The sequence below is a fragment of the Piliocolobus tephrosceles genome, chromosome 1, assembly GCF_002776525.5.
Source record: "Piliocolobus tephrosceles isolate RC106 chromosome 1, ASM277652v3, whole genome shotgun sequence".
Taxonomy (NCBI): domain Eukaryota; kingdom Metazoa; phylum Chordata; class Mammalia; order Primates; family Cercopithecidae; genus Piliocolobus; species Piliocolobus tephrosceles.
Window position 1 is genome coordinate 109,136,346 of NC_045434.1, and position 9,368 is coordinate 109,145,713.

Here is a 9,368-nt window from a genome sequence, read left to right on the forward strand (position 1 = left end):
TTTATGCAGAAGCTGGGACCCCATAGGCTGTGTTGGTAGAATTCCTGCATGGGTTTCGAGATTTGGGAGGATCAGTGCTTTGTAACTCTGGTTATAGCTGAGAAAGGCAACTTTTTGCTGGCTCATGCTCCCATTGCTTCTGGGGAAAGTGGTACCTGTGGCTCTGCAACCCTCGGGTCCATGGAGCGGAAGTCAGTCTGCATTCTAGATCAGACACTGTGCTCTGACAACCTGTAAGTCCCCTTTCGACTCTGAGAGTCTGCAATTCTGGAATGTTCTAGCCTAGTGCCACAGTCTTTAGAAAGAAACATCAAAAAATTGTGTCCCATGAACAATTATTTCTGAGGAACAAAAGGGATGAGAATCTAGAGAATTTCAGACTTACAGAACAGAATTATTTCTGCAGAAATTTCAATAATAAAGGTGCTTGTATAGCTCAATGTGTGTATTTTGTTATCGAAAGCCAAAAGTACACATTTATCAAAACTGACAACATCAAACTTAAATGTCACTGAATCCTGAACAAAACATACATCCAGATCCAAATCAACAAGATTCTATCTAGACCATCAAAGGAAATGGCAGCCTGGCTCCCAGCCACAGATGGTCAGCAGACGCTTGCCAGGCCATGGACTGGCCAGCCACTGAGGCAGAACATCTCTACGATTCTGCACCATTCACCATCAATTTCTTCCCTCTCTTAAGATTTCACTAGTCATGTTGCTCCTGAGGGCAACTGAGGTGAAACCAATAGCGGCCTGTGAAAGCAAATTGTAATCCCTCATTGATCAGTTATGTGACATGCAATTCAACCCATGAAAACTTGCAGTTGGAGAGCCAGAACTCTGCAAGGGTGAGCACTGAATTTTTGCCTTGGCCTGCCTGCAGCAAGTCTATGTCAAGGATTCCCTGTATGCCAGGGAATCAGCAGGAGTAAAAGACAGAGACTTTTTCTCAAGGAATTGAAATCTCCTTGGGGAAGAAAGATGATTAGGTTACTCCTTTTTCCCTGCATTACAAAAATAAATTTCTTTTGAAATAACTTCTGACTTACTGCAAAGCTGTAGGTATGTAGGTACAGTGCCATATTCCATCACCCAGATTCCCTCATTGTTATTAGCTCTCTGCATGTGCTTTATGCATGTGTGTGCTGATTTATTTATCTGTGTTTATCTATACCCATTACCACCGATCATTTTCTAAACCATTTGAAACAGCTGTAGACATGATGTCCTATCACTCCTAAATACCCCAGTGTATGTTTCCTCCAAACAAGGACCTTCTCCACATAACCACCAGACAACCCCACCAATCAGAAATTCAACATTGGTACAATGCTACCACTCCATCCTCAGACTCCATTCAGCAATGGCTCTTTCCCTTTAGGTCCAGGATGCTGTCAAGGAGCATGTGTTGCACATGGTTTTCATGTCTCTTTGGTTTCCTCTATCTGGAAGAGTTCTTTCATGTCCTCAGCCACTTTCAAGAGGACAGGTCTTACGTTCTCTAGGATGTCCCTTAGCATAGGCGGTCTCATGTTTCCTCTTGGCAGAGTCAGGCAGGATTTCCTGGCAGGAATACTGCAGAAGTGACACCATGCTCTTCTCAGTGTGTACCCTAGGGTCACACGATGTCAACCTGTTTCAACATCAGTTGACTCCCAAGTCATGTCATTAAGTTTTCCATCTTAAAGTCGCCACTTTCCCTTTATAATTCTTTAGTATTACATATAATGCCAATATCCTGTTCCTCATCTAACCTCTACCCACCAGCCTTCGCCTCCATCTATGATCAAATATACTATGGTGGTTGCCAAATGGTAATGTTTGATTTCCATGATTTCATACTCATTTATTTGACATTATACTTTAAAAAGCTTTTTCTTATCATTTACTTATGAAGTCCTATTTTGCTCAATAGGAACGTTTTGATGCTCAAATTATCCCAGATTTAGCCGGCCAGAACCCCTTCAAGGTAGCTCCTGTGTCCTTTTGATGTATCCCCATCACTCCTTCAGCATCTTTGCTTTCCGGCACAAAAGATACTCCAGGATCATCCTGTACTTACCCTGTCCCAGCCTGGAATCAATTGTTTCTCTAAGAAGTACTAGTTCCTTTCAGTGGTGGATGGTACTGAGCGACCATGATAGGAACATGTGGTATGCTCTTTGTGCTGTGATGTCATTGCTTCTAGGCCTGTGCAGTAGACAGAACTAGGAAATACATGTATGTATGTATGAACACACATACACACATTTGTACTATTTGTATATTTGTGTATAGAAACCGCAAGTTCATACTGATTCCTCCAATTCCAATCCAACTCTTTAGCGTTCTTTCCAGCCTCTCCTCTTTTCATGTTTGTTAGTACCATTTCCCAAAATGGGAAATCTGGTTCTCATTATTCTTAATATACATACTTATTTGTTCAATCTATTTACTTATTAGCTAATGTAGCCCATCTCCCACACATGCAGGCCATCACCTCTACCTGCTTCCTGCACCAACCCTACATCCTTGGGTGCCAGATGGAACTGTCTGATATGCCTTTTCATGGCTCCCCTCTCTTCGTTCCCTACCCATAGTACTGTGTGACAGGCCTGCTGCTGGCTGTTTTGTGCTGAGAAGGGAAAGGACAATGGGGAAGGGAGGGAAGATGGGAAGGGTTGATTATGCCTTTAAACGTGCTTAGTACTTGAGCTTGTAAAGCCTTGTAAACTTTACTGTTATTATAACACTCTTTTGTATACATCACCTACCACATTTTATGAGGAAGCAAAAACAAATCTCAAAGATTAAATAACTTACCCCAAATTACATAAATTGTAGGTGACTGAACCCAAACTAAAACCAGGAACTCTGATTTCTTTTTAAAAATTTCAACTTTTATATTAGATTCAGAGGGTGCATGTGCAAGTTGTTACATGGGTATATTGTGTGATGCTGTGGGCTGGGGTACAACCCTAGGTAGTGAGCATAGTGCCCAATAGCTAGTTTTTTAACCCTTGCTCCCCACCTCTCTTCATCCTGTAGTAGTCCTCAGTGTCCATTAAGGAACTCTGATTTCTAACCCAGAATTCATTCCACCATGTAATAGAAGAGGTGATGACACACAGCATGCTTCCCCTCAAGTCCTAGATCATGTGGCATAAATTTGTATCTGTCACCTCTTCCATAATATAGATTGTCTCTTTCATTGATTTGGTTTTTTGCCAATATGATATGGCAAAGGTGATGAGATGTCACTCCCATGATTGCATAGTTTTGTTACACAGGACTCTGTCTTAGCAGGCTGGAGAGAGAGAGAGTCTCCTGCTGGCCTGAGGGAAGAAAGCCACCTCGATGTGAGGGTCTGCGAGAGGCCACATGACAAGGAGCTGCAGGCAGCCTCTAGGAATTGCAAGCAGGCCCTGAGTAATAGCCAGCAAGAAAATGGGGACTTCAGTCTCATCTGCAAGGAATTGAAATCTGCCACATGAGCTTGGAAGAGGACCCCAAGCTTCCCAGAGAGGTACAGCCCAGCTAGTCCCTCAATTGCAGCCTTGTGAGTCCCTCAGCAGAAAACTCATATAATCAATGCCTGATTCCACGCCCACAGAAATGGAACTAATAAATATATGTTGTTTTAGGTTGCTCAGTTTGTTATGCAGCATTAAAAAGTGAATACACTCACTACTTCTCACTGGATGTTAATGATAAGATACAATTATGTATTTTATGGTTTCAGTGATGAGATTATGTGGATTTATGCATACTTTGATGTATAAACTTGTTCCAAATGTATCTGCTAGATGAGAATATTAATTTATTTGACTAGCTGTGTCAACATCACTCTCAGGGAAAAAATCACTAGACTTTACAGTCTCACCACTCAACAGTGCTTATCATATGCACCCCATGTATTAGAAAGGTAGTATATACAGTAGTTTAGAGCACGAATTGTGGAATCAGACAACATGGATTCAAATCCCAGCTTAGCTGCTTTTGCTTATGTTCTGGTTATCTACTGCTATATAGAAAACCATCCTAAAATCTAATAACATCAAAGAACAGCTAGTTTATTTCCTTAAAATTCTATGGGTCAGAAGTGGGTAGGGTTCAGCTTGGAGTTTATTCTGTTCTAGGAGGTGTCAGGTGGGGTCATTCAGACACCTCAGCTCCTCCACGTGGTATCTCTCTCTCTCTGTGTGGTAAGCCTGGGCTTCCTAGGGGCATGGTTGTCAGAATTCTAACATGGCAGCTGGCTTCTACCAGGGAATGCTCCTAGAGGTCAAAAGTAAAACCTACAGATCTCTTACAGCCTGGCCTTAAAGATTACATAGCACCCCTTGCATCTCATTCTACTGATCAAAGCCAGTCACAGGATTTGAGGGAGGTTGGGGGGTGGGGGCAGATAGGCCCTACCTTTCCATAGGGTGAGTGGCAAAGATTTTGTAGCCATCTTTCACTACAGCTTGGTTAAGCAATTTTTTTGTTTGTTTATATAATAAACAAACAAATAATATAATATATAATATATTATATAATATATAATAAACAAAGAAATAATAATAGTGGCTATCTCATAAAGTTGTGATGATTAAATGACAATATATGCCATGTGCCTATTATAGCACCTGGATATAGTAACTGGTATATAAGTGCTTGTTATTATTACTAGATTTAAAAGAAAATGTTATTTCCCACTCCAGAATGTCAGCCTCTGGAGAGCAGATGCTGTACTTCACACATCTTCATCCCTCACAACCCTTGCTTGGCCTGGCACTTTGGATATGTTAGCTTAAGCCATATGAAATTGGCCAATGTTTGACCGTTTTTGGCATACAAAGATGGTTATTTCATATGATATGACCTAACAGTAATAGTACGTGCTCAATAAATGTTTACTGAATGAATGATAAGGACTTTGTATTTATTTGAATTTTTTACTTAGGCAGTTGAGTCAGCCAATTCCATCCTGAATCTTTCTCTTGGAAGCCAGACTTTAAAGTTTCCTCTTGGGTGTGTCTAATAGGCATCTCAAGCTCAATGTGTCCAAAATGTAACTCTTACCTCCAGTGCCCACACCTCATCCCTTTCTAACCCAATCTTCCCCATCTCAATAAATGGCCTCACTATTAAGGTTAAAAAAAAAATGTCTTTCTTGATTTTCCCTTTTTTCTCCCAGCCAGTTCACAAGCAAGCCTTGCTGGGCTTCTTTCAAGGGATGTCTCCAATCTGCCACTATTACCTGCACCCTGTTCCAAAGCTCCATTGTCTCTCACCTCATTTTCCTATTGCTCCCCTGATTCCATTCTTGCCCCCCACATCTCCTAAAGTCTAGTCCATACTCAAAACTCCAAGGGATTATTTAAAAATGAAAATCAAATCATGGCCCTCCTCTCCCGTGACCTGGCCCTGACCACCTCTCTGGCCTCATCTCCTACACTGTGCCTGCCATGCACTCCTCTCTTACCACACCAGCTTCTACTAGTCTCTAACCTGCCAAGCCCGTTCCCTCCACAGGCTTGACTGCCTGAGCTCTTCGCAGAGATATTGTCATGGCCTATCCCTTGCCTTATGCAAGTCTCTGCTCAGCTCTCAGCTTCTCTGAGAGTGCCCCTCACCCCAAAGACTCCCCAGCTAGAGAGGAAGAGGAAGGAGACTGGTGACTGGTTCATCACCTACAGGGCAGTGGCCAGCACAGGGCCTGGCACACAATAGACACTCAATACACAGCTAATGAATGAATTAACAAATTGCAAATGGGAGAGAGACATGGGAAGTGGAGGTAAAGGAAAAAGGAGAAATGGGGGAAGCATTTCAAAAGGTATCAATATATGATTTCCAAAAGTGACATATTGTTTAACAAAGAAAACACAGAACCAATAAGTCCTGTGGTGGTACAGAGTGAGGTGCTGTTAGGAATCCTGGTGGCTGAAATGGCATTTGAGATGGTCCCAAAGGGTCGGGCAGTGTTTCTGTAGCCAGGAAAGGGCAGGTAAGAGATTAGCAAGTGTGAGGGCATCCCAGAGCTTTTCTGCATGGCTGGAGCACAGTATGCCCAGTGTTAACTGGGACAGGAAGGCATCCCAGGGTAGCAGCTAGGAGGAGGCAGGCTTTGCTCTTTGGTCAGTGAGACCCTCTGAAGAATTATAAAGTAAAAAGGAAACTAGCATTCACTGAGGACCTCCTAAGCAGCAGGCACCAAGCTAGGCAATCTCACATTTGATAGTCATCTCCTTGTATTATTTTGAGAAAGAAAATGACCCAGAATCACTTAAAATAGTGTTTGAGGGAAGCAGTGTGCAGGACTGATTGGGAGGGAGAGGTTTGTGGAAGGCAGGCAAGAAGTGATGTGGTACCTCCTCAGGTGGCAAAGGAAAGCAGATTGAAAGGACATTGCAAAGGGAAAGGAGGTGTTTCATAGACACAATAATTTATATTAACACATCATATATACATGTGTGTATGTATACATGCACACAGACATAAACGCATTTATTCTGTGATGTCTGTGGATATGTAAGTGGGTAATTTATGTTTAAGTTTAGAATATTCAAACAGTATAGAAAGCTCTAAAATTAAAAATAAAAATTTTTCTTCTTCTTTCTACTAGTTCCTCTACCCACAGGTAGTGGTGGTTAACCCTTTCTTACGACTCTGTGAAGGAATGTTGATGTTGCTACGTTTAAGTGTTGTCCTCTCTAAATCTCATGTTGAAATGTAATCCCCAATGTCTGAGGTGAGGCCTGGCGGGAGGTGTTAGGGCCATGAGGGTGGATCCCGCATGTCTTGGTGCTGTCGTTGCTGTAGTGAGGTCTCGTGAAATCTGGTTGTTTCAAATGTGTGGCATCACCCTGCCTCGCTCTCTCACTCCGGCTGTCACCATGTGAAGCACCTGCTCCGACTTTGCTTTCTGCAATGAGTAAAAGCTCCCTGAGGCCTCCCTTTGAAGCTGAGCAGATGCCTGCTGCCATGCTTCCTGTACAGCTGGCAGAACTGTGAGCCAATTAAACCTATTTTCTTTATAAATTACCCAGCCTCTAGTACTTCTTTACAGCAATGCAAGAACAGCCTCACACACTAGGACGTGATGATAGAGAAGTGGGTAGGGTGAGGAGGAGTGAGAGACGCCTCTGGAATTTCCATCTTGGGTGACTTGGAGAAGGCGATGCCAATATGTGAGAGTCAGTGAAACAACAGACTCTGCATTGCTCATCCTTCTTTCCCTCCACCTATGTAAAGTCACACTGACCAGGAAAAGGCCAACAACCTAATCTTGCCCCACCTCCATGCTCTGTGTATCCTGAATTGGGGTGGCTTTGAATCTACAGATAGGACAAAGACCTTGAAGTGCACACACTGCCTTGGAGGCCAAGTCCAACTCTCCTGCTTTCTGGATTCCCTGTCAGGTGGCAATAAGACAGCTGCTGGTGAACAAAAGGAGAGCAAGAAGGTGAACAACTATGCCTTATTTTACCAGGAACTTCTGCCTAAAGAACATCTATGATCATCTCTGTCTGCCTGCAAACATCCCCCAGCCCATCAGCCATAGCCTCACAAATTATATTTATACACACACACGCATGCACACATGTATACACACACATTTTGTGTATAAATAGTGTTAGTCAGGGTTTTCCAGAAAAAAAGAACCAATATGGTGTGTGGGGGGTGTGTATGTGTATATAAAGGTTTCCTATATAAACCTTTGGCTCATGTGATTATGGAGACTGAGACGTCTGCAGTTGACAAGCTGGAGACCCGGGAGAGCTGATGTATAGTTCCAGGCTAAGTTCAAAGGTCTGAGAACCAGGAAAGCTGATGTTGTAAGATTCAGTATGAAAGCCAGCAGGCTTCAGACCAAGAAGAGCCAGTGTTTCAGCTTGCGTGCGAATGCAGGAAAAGACCAATTTTCCCAACTCAAGCTGTCAGGCAGGAGAAATTCCTTTACTCAAGAAAGGGTCAGCATTTTTGTCCTATTCAGACCTTTGAGGGATTAGATGAGGCCCACTCACATTAGGGAGGGCAACCTGCTTTACTCAGTCTGCCAGTCCAAATGTTCATCCCATCCAAAAACTCCCTCATGGACACACCCACAATAATGTTTGACCAAATATTTGGGCACCTCGAGGCCCTGTCAGGTTGACACATAAAATTAAATACACACATACACAGATTGTGTGTGTGTGTGTATGTATATATGTAAGTTGAGATATAAGATTACATATAGTCATTGAATATATATATTCAAGTTGACACATAAAATTATATATATACACATATATTATCTAATATATATTCATATACATGTATCTTTTTTTTCACTTGGAGTCTGGCCCATAGAGAGGAAGAGGAAGAAATCAAACATTTGATTTCTTATCAATTCAGCCTGAAACTTTAGTTCTATCTTAGGAAAATAGTCCCTTGTAAATGCTGGTGGAATAGCTTATGTTCAGCTTGATTTCAAACCTATATCTTTAAGTTTTGTTTTATTGAGGAATTTATCCTCATCAGGGATCTGAGCACTTTGAATGATATTTGCTCAGTTAAGTGTTGTCTTTCAATCCCTGATAGCTGTAAGAGATGCTCAAGAGAACTGGAGTCCTTGGGAAGGAGATGAGGGTGGTCTCTTTGTACAACATTAGCAATTGCTCCACTTTGCTGTCATGATCCCTTCTGTCCAGAGGGACAGCTCAGGGGTGTGGGCAGCATCATTCATTTGACATATATTTATGGAGCACATACTATGTGCCAAATATTGTTCTAGGCACTAATGGCATAGAAATGAACAAAACAAGGTCTCTGCCTTCATAAAGCTTGTATTCTAACCAGGATAGAAGTGGGGAGATAAACAATAGCCACATAAACTAATAAACATGTACATTTCAAGTAGCAATAGACATTTTATAGAGAAGTGAAGGACTGTGTAGGGAATAGAAAACAATGGCAGGGTGAGGGGAAGCTGATTTTGATAGGGTAATCAGGCAGATTGCTCTCTGTCTCATAAAAAGACAACTGAAGGAAATGGCCAAGAAAGCCACGAACTCACCTAGGGTAAGCGATTGCCTGACAGAAAAAACAGGAAGTGCAAAGGTCCTGAGGCAGGAAATGCAGGGCATGTCCAAGGATCGTCAAGGAGGCCCATGTGACTACAGTGAAGAAGCGAGATCAGAGAAGTGATGGAGGGTCAGATGTGTAGACCCTTGTTAGCCATGGTTACAAACTAGGATTCTACTCTGAGTAAGAAGGGAAGGCACTGGAGAGTTTTGAGCATAGCCTAGTCATGATATGATTTGTGTTTTAAAAGGATTGCTATGTTGAAGGTAGACTGTATGGTGACAAGAGTAAAAGCAGGAACACCAGGTAGACAGGAGGCTATTGCAA